Raw genomic sequence first — 19,485 nt, forward strand, 5'->3', positions numbered from 1 at the left:
GAGTAATTAGAAATTAACTAAGACAGCATAAAAGTAATGGAATTTTGCATAAAACAAAGAGTCTCACAAATAGCAATTCAATTAAAAAATGTCACATCTAACTTGAAAACAGAAAGAAAACACAACATTAAGAAGGAAAGGAGATTTAGTGAAAAAGATGTAGGAGAAATTTTTAGAAACATTACAATGTTCAACTCTAAAAGAATAATTTAGAAGATATAAAGATGATTTTCTAGAAAAATTAAATTACCAACAGAAGGTAATTTATACTGATAGGCTGACAAGTTAAAATAAATTTACAAAACAAATGAGCAAAGGGGAAAAGAGAGAAGAGAAGAGAGGCATCCCAGAAACAGATTCTTGTTTTTATTCAAAATACTCATTTATTTTGAGAGAGAGAGAGAACACAAGCAAGGGAGGGGCAAAGAGAGATGAGGAGAGAGAGAGAATCTCAAGCTGGCTCTGCACTATCAGCACAGAGCCCCACTTGGAGCTCGAACTCAGGAACCCTGAGATCATGACCAGAGCCAAAATCAAGAGTCAGATGTTTAACCAACTGAGCCACCCATGTGCCTCTCAACAGACTCTTAACTATACAGAACAAACCGATGGTTACTAAAGGGCAGGTGCATAAGGAATGGGGGATGGGGATTAAGGAGTACACTTCTGATGAGCACCAGATGTTGTATGGAAGTGTTGAGTCACTCACTATATTGTACCCCTAGCATTAATATTACACTTTATGTTAAGTAACTAGAATTTAAATAATAACTTTGAAAAATTATAACTAGTTTAAAGAAATAAATAAATAAATAAATAAATAAATAAATAAATAATAAAATTTGTAAGGCTTGTCAAAATTTAAGATCCTTAAGAAAGGCCATTTGGTAAGGTTAGGGTATAAATTACCAAGGTGGTCATTTGGAAGGCATCAGAAAATTTTCTATATAAGTTTTTAGCTTGCCAGCCTGAGCCAAGGAAATGAAATCCTTCCCTGCATTTTGGGCAGAATCTGTGTTTTGGGACCTACCCACAAAATATTTGTCTCCTCCTAATGTGAGTGATATCAAATCAATATAGGGATCTGGGGCGCCTGGGTGGCGCAGTTGGTTAAGCGTCCGACTTCAGCCAGGTCACGATCTCGCGGTCCGTGGGTTCGAGCCCCGCGTCAGGCTCTGGGCTGATGGCTCAGAGCCTGGAGCCTGTTTCCGATTCTGTGTCTCCCTCTCTCTCTGCCCCTCCCCCGTTCATGCTCTGTCTCTCTCTGTCCCAAAAATAAATAAAAAAAGTTGAAAAAAAAAATTAAAAAAATAAAATAAAAAAAAATATAGGGATAACATCAACATTTCTGATTTTAGAAAGTGCTTTCTAATTAATTGTATGGATATAACTTTGAAACAAAGAATCACAACAATAAAACCTTAATTCCAATATTCTTCATAATGGGTTTCATGGGCTACTGATTCCTTGGAAGGGGTGTGTGTGTGTGTGTGTGTGTGTGTGTGTGTGTGTGTGAGAGAGAGAGAGAGAGAGAGAGAGAGAGAGAGAGAGAGAGAGATCTAAGTTCCAAAACTTTGTTCCAGTTTTTCAGGGTCCCAAAGTCCCTCCTCATCCTTCTCACAAGCAGGTTTCATTTGCTACATATAGAAAAAGATCATGATTAACACATCTCTGTTTCTAAATTCTTCAGTGGCTTGTTTCATCTGGCTGGCTTTCCTCTTCCTCTCTTGCTGAATTTCTAATGAGTCTTAAAATCAAAAGTCCATCAGAGCACCAGGTTAAAAGAATATTCTTCCTACACTTTGCTCTATTTTTCTCTTTTGTTTTGTCGCTCTTGCTTTCTCAATCTTTTACATTTTCCTCCCTTCAATTTCCCCTTTACTTTGGCCTTTTACCTCCATGTACAAAAAAATAAAGTACCATTCAACTCTACTACCCTATGTCATCATCTTCTTTTTCATCCTTGAACTCTTCCAAAGAATAATTCACAGTATACTGCTTTCACTTATCAGCCATTCATTCACAACAAGTTTCTACCTTTGTTAACATATAATAGGGGCGCCTGGGTGGCGCAGTCGGTTAAGCGTCCGACTTCAGCCAGGTCAGGATCTCGAGGTCCGTGAGTTCCAGCCCCGCATCAGGCTCTGGGCTGATGGCTCAGAGCCTGGAGCCTGTTTCCGATTCTGTGTCTCCCTCTCTCTCTGCTCCTCCCCCGTTCATGCTCTGTCTCTCTCTGTCCCAAAAATAAATAAACGTTGAAAAAAAACATATAATAAAAACAGTTCTCTGCCTTTCCATCATTCTTCATACAAATAGCATGGCCCAAGGGGACATACTAATAAAAATTCAAATCACAACTCTGGGATCTTAGATATGTTAGTCTTTATAATGTTTAGGTTTCATGTATATAAAATTTCTTTATTTTTATATAATTCTTTGATAAAATATATGTAGAAATGTTTCTGTAAAAAGCATCACTCATGTTGTTTTACTTTAATTACTCTTTATAGCTTCTGAACTTGCTTTTGTATGTAAACATTATCTTCTAAAACTTTTCAGTTCTGTTACCTTATGGTTTTGTTTTGTTTTTGATTATCTTAATCAGGATTATTCATTGAAAACTTAAGATTCTAAAAATGTCAGGAGATATAACAAAGTGGGGAGCCATTGAACTCTACAGGTGGCTATAAAGAGAACAGGAAAAATGCAGTTGGCCTGGAGAGGAATGGAGCAAAATTGTCAGGATCAGAATCCAGTGTTATAGGATAAACAAGTCATAAAGATAAGCATGGTAGAAAGAGTATCATGGGAATAAACTAGAGAAATGTAGTCCAAGTGTATGATAAATGTTTGGGTAAGTGCTGAACAAATCACAGTAAAGTCAGGCAACATATATCTCATTGGTAATTGTGAAATGCCATTTATCCCAGTAGAAATGATAAGGAAAAACAACTACGGCTTAAGTTCAGGATGTCTTAGAACCCAAAGAACAGACAAAAAGTCAAGCCTGAAGATTTAGAAAGAGCTGCTTGAGGAAATGGAGTCCAAGCTGAGATGCAAAGGCTTTTCTAATAAAGAGGAAAAACGTGAATTCCTTTTGGATGGAGAGTGAAAATACAGCCTTATAAGAATGTTGTATTGGACACACTCAAGTGTGATGACAGTGGCATTGAAGAGACAGGGTAGGTCAGTTGGTGCTGTGTCTTGATGAGCCTTATGAACCCTGTTGAGGTACTTGGACTTATTCTTAAGCAAACAGATGACAGTGAACTCTCTCTAGTTTTACATATATGCAGGTCATAGAAGATCATAGGCACAAAATATATTTCTTGAAAGTCTGATTTTTGTGTGTCAAATGAGTCATCAAGGTCACCTCATAATCTGTTGTTCATACCAAGAATACATGTGTTACTCTTTGAACAGCTATAAAAATCCATGCATAATACTCCAACTGGTTCTACAGAGAGTAGAACGGGTTCTAAAACAAGAGTTCAGAAACAAAATAAAAAGGCTTTTGTCTTCATGCTTTATAATAATGATCTAAAAAGACTAAAAAGAAAAAAAATGATTTTAGGAGTAGTTATTTCAGACTAAGAATCATTCAACCAATCTCAAAATCTGTTATGAGATGGCTGCAAAATACAGCATAAACAGGCTTTCTTTTTATACCAGGTTTTAAGAATTATCATTTATCTCTATTTCCAACTCCTTTTCCCAGTCAGATCCCTGACTACAACCTTCCAAAGGTTTGGCTGGTTCCTTGAATATTTCTGTCTCTGAAATTCTATGTTGATAATTTTTGACTAATAGAATTTATCCCTTTTTTGAGATTCAAATTTATCCTTTGAAAATAATTAGCATGATTATAAACATCTGTATTCTCTGGAAGTTACTCAGAAATGCTAAGGAAAGTATATAAATTATTAGGAATTTATGTTAATATTATATTTAATATTATCTTGTATCTATTTGATTTTATTGACTGTCTTTTTCTGTCCATGTGTTGAGCCTTGCAGTTAGCCATTCCTGGGCTCCAGTTATAATTATTATTGGACATAGAGTAATGCATCATGATGATAACTTCCTAACTTAAAATTTCATGGCTTATTGCACTTCCTTTTATTTTTAAGAACAACAGCATTTTGTTCATTCCAATGCTTCTATTTAGCAAGTTTCAAAAACTGAGACTTTTGCACTACAGTCTTCTGAGGAACTTTGAACCCAACCTACGTCAATAATAGCCAGCTGACTGGGGTCTGTCTGGAGGACCTAATTGGTATGAGTGACGCACAGTAGAAGACAGAAGCTCAATTTGTATGCAAGCGTCAGTGTAAGAAGTATGACACTCACAGTGAGAGCAGAAAACAGCAAGCCAACAGTTCAGGACTAGTCATTCAAATGGACTCAAGGTCACTTCCTTTTGTCTATGTTTTTTACAAAGAGTTACTTAGAGATGGGAAATGGAAGAAATGAATTTTTCATGAAAGATAGTGCCCGAGGAAAAGGAAGAAAAATGTCTATTTCATTGTGCAGACCTAGAGCAAAGCAAAGGCAGGTTGGCTACAAAAAGTCCTGGGCAAAGCTTGATTCTTTCTTCTACCACAGAGTTGGATGAATGGAGCTTGGCAGTAATAATGTATCAATTTCCCTTAGGAATACACCTGGATGGTAAAAGAATATAAGAAAAACATCTTTCATCCAGAGCCAGGGAATGATTCAGAATTTCCTGTATCAAGATCAAAATCTAAAACTGTCTATATTATATAATATATGACATTTTTTTAATATTCAAGGAAATTTTCACCCATATTTCTGTGTGTTTGGAAATTTTTCAATATTTTCATTACATTTCTATTATAAATTAAATTTGAGTTCATAATTATAAGGGATATTTTTAAGAAGTATATCAGTAAATATTTTCTTCCTTATTGCTAGCAGTTCTCTAAGCAATCTCTATAGGTCCCACTGTGACTCCTATGACCTTATGTAAGGAATAATAAAAGAGAAATGGATTTTAAAAAAGAAACAAAGAAGGAAAGAGAGATAACAGTGAGAAAAGTAAAAAAAAATTGAATGAAAAAAAGGATGGAAGGAAAGAAGGGAGGGAGGAAAGAGCAAAAGACTGACTTTACAATATAAGACATATGATTATATAGTAGTAACAAATTAGACAATAAGTGTGTAAGTGTTATAATTAGTAAATAGTATCTTAAGCCACCCAAGAGTTATATGCATTTAAGATGTTAGAATAACCATCTGAACTGAATAGATATATTTCTAGGTGTTATTTAAGTGAACATAAATTTATTCCAATGAATATTTTTGATTGTTTAATATATATCAGCCCTACTCATATCTACCCATTTACCACTGGTTTTTATTCTTGAACCCTAATACAAATGAACCCTACTTACGTCAGAGTTGTTTGATTTTCTCTGATATTAAACTCTTTCTCATTTTTTTTCTTTTTTCTTTCTCCTCTTTCCTGCTTCCTTCTTACTTTTGTTCTTTTGTTCCACTTTCTTTTTCTTTTCTTTTACCTGCTTCCCTTCCTGGCTTTCTTATTCTATTTTCTTTCCTTTAATTACCTGCAATACACACCACATGAGATTTCACATTTTCCAGTTGGAGGTTTCGTTAGGCTGATTATTAAAAGTTTGGTCGCTATCATCTATATTAACAAAGTAACAAGAGGCAAAATGACTAAAACTGTCTAAATAATGGCAGGTAATTAAAAGGATAAATGAAATTAACTGAACAACAGTTTGAAATAAAGAGTAGGAAAATTAAACAACACCTGTTTCTTACGAATTGCTATTGGTTTTAGTGCCTAAAAAGGAGATCTAGTAAATTCTGTTACCTTAGGGAACACACTGGCAGTGAGGATGGGGCAGAGCTCTTTCACTGAATATAAATTTCATTTGAAGAAATTACGGTAAGGAGCTGAGGATGAGTTCTGCTTTAGATAAATTTGACACAAAATTTTAGTATGAAAACCAACAAATACCCTGAGACAGAAGTAGTGGAAAATGTTACGATTTGACAAAAAAAAAAAAATCAAAAAACCCCCACTAAAGACCAATTTATCCTAATTAAAACAAGAACATATTAGAGCACAGTGGCTTTCAGTCACAGTCAACCTTGTACCCACCAGGAATGTGAGGATTTAGAACTCTGCATCTACTACACACCAGAGCTACAAATCCCCAAGAAAGTTTTCTATAAATGTATTTAATTTGTTTAATTGACATCTGAAGGAAATTACTTCAGTATTAAAACATAATTCACTTTAAGTAGATAGAGGTGTTAAAATTCCCTGAATTTATGATATTGAAAGTAAGAAGCTAATTCTGGCCACCATCTCCACATTTTAAAAAATCATTTACAGGGGGCACCTGGGTGGCTCAGTCAGTGAAGCAACCAACTTTGGCTTATGTCCTGATCTCATTGTTTGTGAGTTTGAGCCCTGCGTGGGGCTCTGTGCTGACAGCTTGGAGCCTGGAACCTGGAGCCTGTTTCAGATTCTGTGTCCCCCTTCCCCCCCCACCCCCGCTTGTGCTCTTTCTCTCTCAAAAAATAAACATAAATTTTTTGAAAAAATAAAAAAATAATTAAAAAAAATGATTATTTAACTCCACTTTCCATCTTGTATCATGTATGTGTCTCACACATTCTAGCTTCTAGATGACAGATCTATAGGAAGCACTTTTACGAAAAATAAAATTGCATGTAACATGCCTATGAAATTACAATTTTTCTACATAGAAGAAATCTAAATATGGTGCATATGGCACTCCTGTCCTCTCCTGGAGCATGTGACATAGGTCAAATAAAAGATTTGTTGATTTTTCTTTAATTTTAATCTATCACTATGCAATTCTTTAACAACAAAATTCTTGATAGTTATCAAGTACATATTAGGACTCATCTGAAGAAGAGTGTCCATTAAATGTTTATATAGCTTGAACTTGGTAATTCCTATAATTCTTGAAAAAATATTAAACAATTTACTTTACACTTTGTATTTTCATTGAACTAAAATTTTATGATCTTTACATTTTAAAGAAATTACTGCACTAGCAATTTATTGGTTAAAGACAGCTCTCTCCCCTCCATAAGTCCATTACTGTAAGGGCACAAGGATCCTGTTTCATATTTCTATTTCAGATCCAGTGAGAGCATCTGGCACATAGTAGGGGCATCCATTTATAGACTACAGATTACTATGGTACTATACCTGTTCATTTGTTTTCCTTTGTACCTTCCATATTGAATAAGAACACAACTGTTGAGAGCATTTAATTGTGTGAGTTCATGGAATGAAACCTCATATCCTCTTGTGTGTCTGTGTTGCTGGGAGACCTAGGTTACTGCCTACAATATGTTTTTGTACTGAATAAAGCTGCGGAAACCCAATCCAACAGTTTTTGGCAAGGAAGCTCCTTTCCATCATGAACCACCCTCCCTTGGGACTTGGACAGTCTTCTCTCCTTGGAAGGCTTAGGCATTTGTAACTTTTTACACCTACTATGTCCCTTGAGATATAGTATTTCCCCAGATTTCAAGAGAAAAGTTGGATTGACATTTTCTCACATTATTTTTTCACACTTCTTCCAATTTTCAAGAAAATAAGAACCACTTGATAGCTAGGCCAAGTGCTATTGCTGCTTCTGTTATTAACTCTTTACTATAATACCACGACTTAATCTACCTAAGCTAAATTGTCATATTCTTAGCCTTCTATTAAAATATTTCTTTTGAATTCACCTGAGTTTCTTTGACAACAATTCTCAATACATGGCCTAATAATTCCAGGTACATCAGCATGAACATTAACTTTTGGATCTTTATCCTTTACCTTACATAATTTTATAGTTTTACCATGAAAGTAAATAATAATTTTCTCACTATTATCAGTAATGGTATTTTGATTAAGAAATTATTTTGCACATGTGCTGCTGAAATACTGCAACCCTAACTTATTTTGAACTGTCTTTTCTATTTTTCATGCTACAGAGACAGGGGGAGAGTACAGTTACCATTATGTAGCATTTCCCTAGTTAATATTTAAAACATTGTGGGGAGCCTTTTCAAAATCACAGCATTATATAAGTTTCTTTGCTAAAGTTCTTATCTTCCACAAACTTACACCAGTAATTGGCAAACATTTTCTGCAAAAGGCCAGATAGTAAATATTTTAGTTTTTCAGGCCATATGATTTCTATCACAACCACAACTCTACTTTTGGAATAAAAACAACAACAACAACAACAACAACAACAACAACAACAACAAACAGCCACTGAAAAGAAACAAATCAGCAGGGCTGTTTATGTGGTTTTATTTCTGGATACTTGATTTTAGTTTGGTAGGGCTGCCATAATAAAATGCCACATACTGAGTGGCTTGAGTATCAGAAATTTATTTTCTCACAGTTCTGAAGGCTACAAGTCCAAAATCAAAGTGTAGACAGTGTTAGGTAACGAAAATTAGACTGAATAAATTCTACAGCTCTAATTGGCTTTATTAAATGATTTATGAATCAGGTAGTATCCCATCTAGTAAGTAGAGGCAAGATCTGAGGAGTTGTACAGAATGTCAGGTTTTTGGTGTTTTTTTTAACGTTTATTTATTTTTAAGACAGAGAGAGACAGAGCATGAACGGGGGAGGGGCAGAGAGAGAGGGAGACACAGAATCGGAAGCAGGCTCCAGGCTCTGAGCTGTCAGCCAAGAGCCCGACGTGGGGCTCTAACTCACGGACCGCGAGATTGTGACCTGAGCTGAAGTCGGGGCATTTAACCGACTGAGCCACCCAGGCGCCCCAGAATGTCAGGTTTTTATAGAAGGAAGGTGGCAAAAAAATTACTAGCAAAAGAAAAGGATTATTCTAGGCAAAGCTTGAGGGGGAAAAGTAAGTGGTTTACGCAGATTCTGTCATCATTCTTTGGGGATGGAGAGGACCCATGTGGCAAACTCATTGGCATCTACCAGAAAATTCCTAACTCACCCATTAAGAACGTATTTCTGGGGCACATGGGTGGCTCAGTAGGTTAAGGGTCCAACTTTGGCTCTGGTCATGATCTCATGGTTTATGAGTTTGAGCCCTGCGCCAGGCTCAGTGCTGATAGCACTGAGCCTGGTGCCTCCTTCAGATTCTGTGTCTCCCTCTCTCTCTGCCCCTCCCCCATGAATGCTGTCTCTGTCTCTCATAAATAAATAAACCTAAAAAAATTTTTTTAAAAAGAATGTATTTCTGAGGAAGTTTGAGATTGCAGTTAGATTAGCAATTAAGCCCCTGTTTGGGGATGCCTTTTAAGCCTATGGTTTTCTTTTTAACAACAAGTTTAGTTTCCTCTGAGATCTCTCTTTTTGGCATGCAGATAACACCTTCTGATGCCCTCACATGGTCTTTCCTCTCTGCACTCACATTCTTCATGTCTCTTTGAGTATCCAAATTTCCTTTTATTATAAAGACACAAGCCATATTGGAGTAAGACCTACACTAATGGCCTCATTTTAATTTAATTGCCTCTTTAAAGGCTGTATCCAAATATAGTCAACATTCTGAGGTACTGGGTATTTAAATTTCAACTTGTGAATTTGGGGGGCAAATATAATTTTTCTACAACTCAGCTCATAACAACACTGAAACTTGAATTTCATATCATTTCCAAGTAACCTAAAAGATTATTATTAAAAAAAATATTTTCCAAACATTTAAACTGTAAAAACCTTTGTTAGCTCTCAGGTCAGGCCCTACAAAAACAGGCAGCAGGACAAATTTCACCCATAGGCCTTGCCAAATTCTGCCCTAGAGAATTATTCCTTCCCTTAAACATTTCACTTGCATCTGAACACAGTAAGTCAAATTATATACATTATATAGTACATTGGTGCTTTCCTGTTAAGAAGACACTGTTTTCATTATAATTCAATTTTATATATAAACAACAAAAATAACCCAATATATGCGATTAGTATCAGGTTCTCCAATTTTATCAGACTACTCTTGCAGGGTATAATTTAGTTTAAGTTCATATTTTAACTCTGTTTACAAAGATATGCATGTAGTGCTCTCTTTGGTGGCAGCACATATATAGATATACATGTAATAATAATGCCTTACATTTGCATATTAAAATTTACTATTTAGTTTGATTTTTGTATTTTTGCTTTTCAGTGTAGTGATAGTGCCTTGCTTAATTATCTTGTTAGTGTTAAATAACCAAGCATAATTTCTCCTCCATTGTTGATGAGCATTGCATATAAATAAATGAAAAAAGGCAGACATCATTCTCAGATTATGTATAGATAAACTAAGACTCAGAGACTTTAAATGATTATCACACGATGAGTATGTTCAAAGCTGTAATAGGACAAGAGATTTCTAGTATTTTAGATTACTTAATGGGATAAAGACATACCAATCAATGCACTTTATTTTATATTTACTAATATAGTCATATAATATTCCAGAATTAAAAGATGCATCATTCATGAATATTTACTATATTTTTTTCTATATAGAATGATAAACTATTCAGGACATTGAGCATAAGATTAATATATATGATTTTTTTAATATATGAAATTTATTGTCAAATTGGTTTCCATTTATATTTTTAAACCATATTTTGTTACAAGAATCCAAAAATAATTAAGGCATCTTCTCTCAGTTTTCTAAATAGGAGAAACAGTCACGAAAACATGTGGTTATCATATTATAAGAAATGTGCAAATATAGATCTATAAAAATTTAAATTGTACATCAAAAATATATACACTTTGGGTCATATCTGGAGAAAACTGACAAAGGTGGGGTGCCTGAGTGGCTCAGTCTATTAAGCATTGAACTCTTAATTTCTGCTCAGGTCACGATCTCCGTCATGAGATTGAGCCCTGAGTTGTGCTCCACACTGGGCGTAGAGCCTGCTTAAGATTCTCTCTTTCCCTCTTCCTCTGCCCCTCCCTTGCTCATGCTCTCTCTTGAGTCTTTCTCTGAAGAAAAAAAAAAAAAAAAGCTGAAAAAGGAAGTAACATTTGAGAAAAACCTTGAAATAAAGAGTGTTCCAGTTCATCATGACAGTCTGTGCATACACATTCAGGTCTCTTTTCACCTCATTTCACATTTAAATTTCATGAGAAATATAAAAAAATTAAAAAAATGTGATTGTAGCAGTTCTGAGAATTCAGGAGGTGTCTCATGATCATACCAAGAAACTAAATAATTTCTGACAGATTTTATGAAAATGACTAAGAACCCACAACACATGCCAGGGAAAATCTCTAAAATGTATGTCACATTGGAATTGCAATGAAATCAACAATAGCAGAGTCTAGAGAATGAAATGGATCACTATAGTCACCAGGGAAACTGAATAAAAATTCAGGTAAGGCATAATTGAGATAAATGAGATAAAGGAAGTTAAAAAAAAATGGTTTTCATATGTTGAAGCCCTAGTTTTCCAAAGACTATAATTTTATTTGTTTCTTCAAAGCTTTCCTTAATTGTTACATAAACTAATCCATGATGAGAAGATATCACTAAAATCTTTTATTTAAATTCATCAGTCTATTATCCATAATTACTTCTTCTTTTTCTATTCATTGATGTTATTAAGTGTGTGAAAGTTTGACTTTTATACTGTTACTTCCTTTTGACAAGAGTGGTAAGTCAATTCAATGAAAAAAGAACAATCTTTTCAAAAAATGGTGTATGGACAACTGAATGCACATATGCAAAACAATACAGTTAGACTCCTATCTTGCATCATACACAAATATTAATTCCAAATTTATCCTAGTTCTAATATTAAGAGCTGAATCTATAATAGTCTTAGAAAAAGAAATAGGAGTAAATCTTTGTTACCTTGGGTTAGGGAATGTTTCCTTATAAATCATATAAAAAGCACAAATAACTACAAGAAAAACAGATAATTGAACTTCACTAAAATTTAAAAATCAAGGACACCATCAAGAAAGTAAAAAGATGATGCACCGAATGAGAAAAAAGAATGTTGCAAATAACATATCAGATGAACTTGTGTCTATAATATACAAAGATTTCTCATAACTCAATAATATAAAGAACCTAATTTAAAAGGATACAAAGGATTTGAGTAAACATTTATAGGGTAGTATACTTTTTAATAGTTTATTAAGATATAATTTATATAAAATTCTCCCATTAAAAGTGCACAAATTAATATTTTAAATTATATTTACAGATATGTGCAGCCATCACCATAGCCAATTTCAGAATATTTTTATTATCTCAAAATGAAACCTAATACTCTTAGCTTTTAACCCCTTGTATCCCTCTACCTCCTCAAGGTATTTATTCTTCAGAAACAAAAATCATAAATAAATCTTAGGCTGATCTCAGTGATTTTATCATATTATTATAATATTGGCTTTATTCAAGTACATAAAATAACAAAAACAAATGCATATATGTAATGAGGAATCAATATTTACAAATATAATCAAGAGTAAAATTAAAGATATTTAAAAAAACTACCTTTTACTATTGAATGCCAATACAAAAATAAACTCACAATTATCTTAAACAAAAGGTATTTCCTGGTATTGTTAACAGGATGAACACAACTCATTCCCAGTTTTTCCAAATATCATTTACATAATAACCAACCTACGGCTCCTTGGAAAAATCATTGATTCCAGGTCTGGAGTGTAAAGTATTCATGAACAACATTTTACATTAAAAAACAAGGAAGTATATGACAACTTATGATAAGAGTCATGTCAAATGGACAAAAAATCCAATTTTAAGGTGCTCCAATGGCCACAACTGGAATAATTTAAACATCACAAAAAATAATGCCTGAAATTTACTGTTTAAAATTAAATAATCATCCTTTAAATCATAATGATACTGAAAAAAAAAGAAAAAAAACTCATTTAATATCCATGGAGGAAAATATTTCATAACTACTTACTAAAAAGCTACTTATAATGAATCTATCAAGCATTTATCATTTCATATTTTTGAATAATAATAATTTTTTTGTTACTAACAATTTTTGAAAAAATTTTCCATCAGTGGTGGTAATCATCATGCCAATTTCTTCCTCAAAAAAAAATTGATAATTAAAATTATAACTACTTACACTTTCTTTTTAAAGGAAGACTAGCAGTTCAAATAAAACTGCAAAGGAATGGCAGATAAATTTAGAAGCAATGATAAACAGAACATCATGTTTTCAACCTATGAGAAAGTAAATGATTCACATAATGATCAGTAAAAAATCCTGAAAACATCAGTGAAAAGTTATCAGGGAACAGAATATTTGCAAAGACTCAAAGTATCCCCCAACATGGCACTTGCTGATTCTAAAAGGAATGGCATTCTTTTATATTTTTGAGACCTGGTAGTTATATTCTTTAAAATACGGTGTTCATTGTTAAAAATGAGATAGCCTGGTATCAAGTGACCTCTGATGTGATTCCACACAAAGTGCTTAGCATCATCTATGAAATGCTCTTATCACAAATATTTACCCTGTATCCATACCATCCTCTAGGTTATACTAATCTGGCTTCTAGTCTACATGAAATATAGGAAATGAAGAAAGATATTACATAATACTGTGAGAAAACAATCATACACATAGAGAATATGGACCATTCTACAATCAATTAAACAGCTTTGTCTATTTACTTCAATGTTATTTTTTAGAAAAGTGAGGTTAACCAAATGTAAAAACCAAGTGCAATAAGTGAACCTATTTGAAATATGTGTATAACTGATATTTCTATCATAATGGTACATTTAGGGACACTTAAGTATGAACTAGAAATTAAACAATTCTAAGAAATAATTTTTGAGTAGTTTTAGATGGAGGGTATTTTTAAAAAAGAATGCATACTTAGTGGTAAAGTATTATGATTTTTCAGTTTTTAAACCAATTCCAAATAAATAACAATACTTATATATGTGATTCCTATACCATTTATATTTGTATATCTATATATTTATGTTTAGAACTATACATGCAAATAATGCAGACATGACAAATTTTAATAATTACTAAATAAATTACATCATTATGTTATTCTTTCCATGAATCTTTAAGTTTGAAATTTTGCATAATAAATAGCTGTGAGAATATGGTGACAATTTAGTAAGTCATAATGACAGCTTCATGGTTTTCAAAGTAGAAATGAAAGAGAACATATCATTTAGTTATGCTGCAATAAAACTATCATTAATAATAAAACCATACTTGAAATATTTTTATTGATTAAAATATGACTTTCATAGAACAGATGATCAAAGCAGAACTTGAAAGTTTGATAAAGTTTCCTAAAGTATGGGTATTCAGTAGAAATATATTCTGCTCCAAGGGTCAACAGAAGCAGTAAAGAAAAGGTGTGTCTACACAGGGAACTAGAAAGTAAGATTAATTTACATTGTATTGCCTGACCAGATGGTACTAAATAGCTTGTGCAAGATTTCTGCCACTTGCCTTTTCTTTTTACTCTTTTTTTTCCCCACCCTTTTATATTATAGACCTAATTAGCCTCTGAAAAATATAATATGCAATTATTAAATCATATTTTCTTCCTTTAAAGAGTGAATGGACTAACTTCTATTAAAAAGGAGACAGACTGAATTAAGAACTTTATGGGGCGCCTGGGTGGCTCAGTTGGTGAAGCGTCCGACTTCGGCTCAGGTCATGATCTCATGGTCTGTGGGTTCGAACCCTGTGTCATGCTCTGTGCTGACAGCTCAGAGCCTGGAGCCTGTTTCAGATTATATGTCTCCCTCTTCCTCTGACTCTCCCCTGCTCATGCTCTCTCTCTCTGTGTCTCAAAAATAAATAAATGTTTAAAAAAAATGAATTAAGAACTTTACTTAGGCTTCTTATTAGAAACAATATTTTTAAACAATGTCATGGAAAAAAGTTTGGAAATTGTTACGGACTCCCATGGGAGTCTCTGTGGGACAGCTCACCACAACATGAAAGTTTGTGTCATTAGAATGAACAGCAAAAACAGCCAGAAGAAGAGAGGGGGAAACTAGACAGAAGACATAGTCTTTTTATAATCTCACTTGTATAATCACACTGTAGGGGAGGTGATTATACCAGAACATGAGTACCAGGTGTCAAAGATCATAGGGAGCCATTTTCAGGAGACTGCCTACCACAGGTGACAAATTCAAAGACCCAATTTCAGAAATTTGTTATTTCCTAACAAATATAAGCTATCCAAACATACACAAAGAGGTATTGGAACCTTAAATAGACCAATTAAGATAGAAAACTTTTCAAATATGACGAAATTAATGTTATTGGATCAGTATTTGATGGTTAATTTCTTTTGAGCTTAAAAGAGACCCATATATTAATTATTTAAGCTACCCAGGTTTTTAAAATAAATTTAAATAAGACTAAACTTTCCTAATCATACCTAATAAAGACAGAGTGGTCGATGACATAATTTGATATTGTCCCTACTATTCTCAATGATTATTTTACTTAGACATATGTTTTACTGTTTTATTTCTTTTCATCCCAGTGTAAAGTAATATTCATGCTTTTAGAACCTTTACTGTATGTTCACTACTATATTCCCAGTGACTGGAATAGTGCCTGGAATATAAAGTGTTTTTAGTAATTGACTATATTATTAATTAAAAAATCAAATAAGGTATTATGATTTTATTTCTCTTAAAATCACGTATGTGTCAGAAATAGGCATATTAATCAATTATCTATAGTTTGCAATAGACATCTATGGGAGGAGAAGGAAGATAGTGTACATTAAAAGGGGAGTAATAAGCATCTCTGTATTAGTAAATCATTGGACTTTTTATGTCTCTGTTGCTCTGGACATTTCATAAATAATAAAATAAATAAACATAAAAGGGTAAAAGATAAATATCTCACTAGAGGTTATTGGAAATTTAATGGATAAGGAGTATTAAGAGAGAATTTTCTGTGGCAAGGAATATGAAACAGCACAACTATTATTATTATTACTAATATTATTATTATCACAGCTAAATGCTTCTTTTCAGAAAGAAGATGAGAATAAAATAAATATATTTAGTCCTCTGATGGGGAATTTTTATTTCAGTGATCAAGTACATTATGATGTAATACTTCAAGTAAAAGGTTTTACCCTTTATGGGAATGGATTAAGAATTTCAGATACTTATGTATATTGAAACTAAAGCTAATTGAATACATTGCACAGAACTGAAGAGAAATATAATTAAAATGTTTAACGTACTTTAGTGTTCCAAAATTGCTGTAAAGCATTTTTTAACATGGAAAAAGAGATCTGCATTTTGTTCAGCCTTCCTTTTGGATTCCCTTAGTCACTTATATTCTATCAACAAAACCATTGTGGTAGGTAGAATTTGCAGATAACTCATAAGATTTATACTCCTTTGTATACACAACATACATATTACTCCCTCCCTTTTAATGTGGCAGAATTGAAGGGATTTTACAGATAAAATTAAGATTCCCAATCAAAAAGGAGTTCATCAAAGAGGAGATTATCCTGAGTAGGCTTTATCCAATCAGGTGAGCCCTTAAAAGGAACTGGACATTTACTGAGGGAAGATATTTAAAGTGTGAGAGGGCCTAAGGAGGGGACCATGTGCTAAGGACCTATGATCTCTAAAAACATAGAAAGGTCTCCTACTAACAACTACTAAGTAAATAGGAATGTTGGTTATATAGCTGCAAAGAAATAAATTCTGCCAACAACCCAAGGGAGCTTTAAGACTGACTTTTCTCTAATCAAACTTTAGTCAAGGACACACCCAGCTTTGTCAAGTCTTGAACAGAAGACACAGCTAAAATGTTCTGGACTCCCGACCCATGGCAAGTATGAGATTATAAATCCCATATATCCTGAGGTTCTGTATTGATTTCAGATCATGGATATGTTTGGGCTAAATCAGTTTTTGATAATTTCATGTTGGTCATAATAAGATTCCAGGAGTTACACTAGTAAACAGAATAGTTCCTAAATCATCCTACTCAGAAATTTCACTGTTTCCTCCCAGTGTAATTGCAGAAAATAATATTTCACAGATGACTAAGAATTCATTGATTTAATAAGTAGAAAAATTATTTGGTTGATATTTACTATGACAAATTTGATTAAATATGTTTTACACTTTAGCGTTTTTGCAATTTTGAGAAAAAACATTAATTGATGCATGATAACAGCAAGTGAAATGGAAGATATATTTTTAGTCTGTTGGAGGAGGTCATCAAGAAGCTGTGACTGCCAGTTGGACCCTGACAATTGGAGACTTCCACCTCCTCCCCTGTCCTTGGAATATGTGTGAAGCTTGCCTTTCCCACTCACAAACACTGTTCCCAGGCTGTCTGGACTGGGTATGTGACTAAATCATTTTAAGGTCTCTTTATAAACTTCAAGGATTCTAGAAGGCAGGTATAGAAATCTATTTGCATTGTGGCTACCCAAGATAAGCCTTAGAAGTTCCCATGCTTATTAAACTTGCCACCTACCAATCTGGAAGTGGCCTGCCTCTTTTTTCAGTCTCTCTTTGTCCTTCAAGTACAGGGCTGGTTTCAGGGTTCACCCAGAAATCTCCCAAGAAGGTTGTGAGCTAACATAGAGTCAAACAAAAATTATGATACAGAATATCAAGGAGCAGATATATCCCAAGGGAATAATTGAAATAATTATAATGAAATCTGTATACTTCATTTGTTTAAACTGTTTTTGACATCTTAATAGATAATTTTAGCTTTATATAATAAATATATAAGAACTGAAGTTATCAGAAAATATTATCCTCATTAAGAATATGTTATTTTATTCCTAGCTATTCTTACCTGCTTGTTCTAATGATGCAAGCTTTCATGTTGTGAGCTGCCCCATAAGGAGTCCCATGTGGTAAGGAACTGAGGAAGACCACAGATTGACAACCAGCAAGCAATTTTAAAAGAATTATATGAAGTGATTATGCCCCATTTGTTATCACCTCTTTAATAACTCTACACATAAGTTTGTAGTCACATAAAATAAAATAAAAATATAAAATGCAATTCCTGATAGCTGAGTTGAATATGTTAATCTGACACAATGTTATACATTTTCTATGAGTAACAGTACTGATTATAAACAAAACAAATATAAAATGGTATATCAGAACTTTAGAAAGAAGAATATAATGTTCTAAAACCAAGAGCTGCCAAAGTTTAGAAGTAAGTCACATATAGTAATTTTACCTACTCAACAAATGTCTTTGGTAATTTTATTGTCATGAAGTCATAAAATTTTATCTAATGTACCCAGTTTTATGTCTTATGCCTTTAAGTACCAGTAAATATGACATGATACTAGAATGACTCATACCTGCATAACTTAACTAAATCTTCAAGATGGCTAACAAACTGTCAGTGAAAACAGTGTAGCAACCAAAATGAGAACATATAAAGAGGTATAGGTATGCCTAATCTTTACTAGGGATACCACTTTACTTGGGAAGTACTAGTCTCTTTAATCCTGAGATGAATTAAAAATGACACTGTATTAGTGACTTATAAATATTGCTCCTCACAATACCAGCAGTCTGGAAATACATTGGGTCTGGATAATAATGAGTTAGTCTTCCACGGCTCTGCTCCTACCACTGATTTAGTTATTAATGATATTGTCCAAGCCTCTAAGCTCTTACTTAGTAAAGATGAAGACATTCTGAAGAGTCGTTAAAAACTTTGATCTTCCCAGTTCCCATAGTTTTCTCCCTTTTCCCTGTGTATGGTATTGAGTAAAATTCCTCTAAATTATCTGTGTGTATAGGGACTTTGCTGTCTTACAGGGATCCTGTGAAGTACAATTCTACCTGATGCTCCCTCTACATCACACCTGAAGTATAATGCTCATTTCCTGCTATTGTAGACCCCTGTCAGTCCTGCACTAAGCCAATAACTGATTCATCAGTGCTCTTAATCAACACCAATGGAATCTGTAGGAATATGGGAGGTCCTATAAAAATATGGGAGAGGATAGGGGCACCTGGGTGGCTCAGCTGGTTAAGCATCTGACTCTTGAGAGGGAGCCAAGACGGCGGAACATCATGGAAGTTTTTTGTGTGTCTTGCATCCATGAGATACAGCCAGACCAAAACTAAACCATCCTGCACACCTAGAAAACTGACCTGAGGATTAACACAACAATCTACACAACCTGAACCACAGAATTCAGCAGGTACCTGGTGTGGAGAAGTGAACTTCAGGAGAGAGAAGCTGCAGAGGGCAGGGAGGTGCTTTTGTGTGTGGAGAGAGGATGGAGACAGTGGGGAGAATATGGGAAAAGCACCCTCATCAAAAGCAGCTGGAAGGAAAGTGGAAAAGTGGAAACAGCCACAGGGACTGAACTAAAAAGGGAGAAAGGAGAAAAGAGAAAGAAGAGGGTTTAAATTCCATTAAGACTGTAAACGGGGAGCACAGAGAGTCTGCAACTCT

The 19,485-nt window shown here is 33.9% G+C and overlaps 1 long non-coding RNA gene across 1 annotated transcript in view; it reads left to right on the forward strand.

Annotated features, from left to right (window-relative positions):
- LOC121035767 (uncharacterized) overlaps positions 1 to 18,063 on the forward strand; it is a 41,594-nt gene extending 23,531 nt beyond the window's left edge. Inside the window, exon 2 of the long non-coding RNA XR_005793058.1 lies at positions 17,841 to 18,063. This is a non-coding gene — a long non-coding RNA (uncharacterized LOC121035767). The remainder of the gene's footprint in view (positions 1 to 17,840) is intronic.
- The last annotated feature ends 1,422 nt before the right edge of the window (positions 18,064 to 19,485 follow it).

Source organism: Herpailurus yagouaroundi, unplaced genomic scaffold (assembly GCF_014898765.1).
Source record: "Herpailurus yagouaroundi ecotype Mexico unplaced genomic scaffold, PumYag 162, whole genome shotgun sequence".
NCBI classification, from domain to species: Eukaryota; Metazoa; Chordata; class Mammalia; order Carnivora; family Felidae; genus Herpailurus; species Herpailurus yagouaroundi.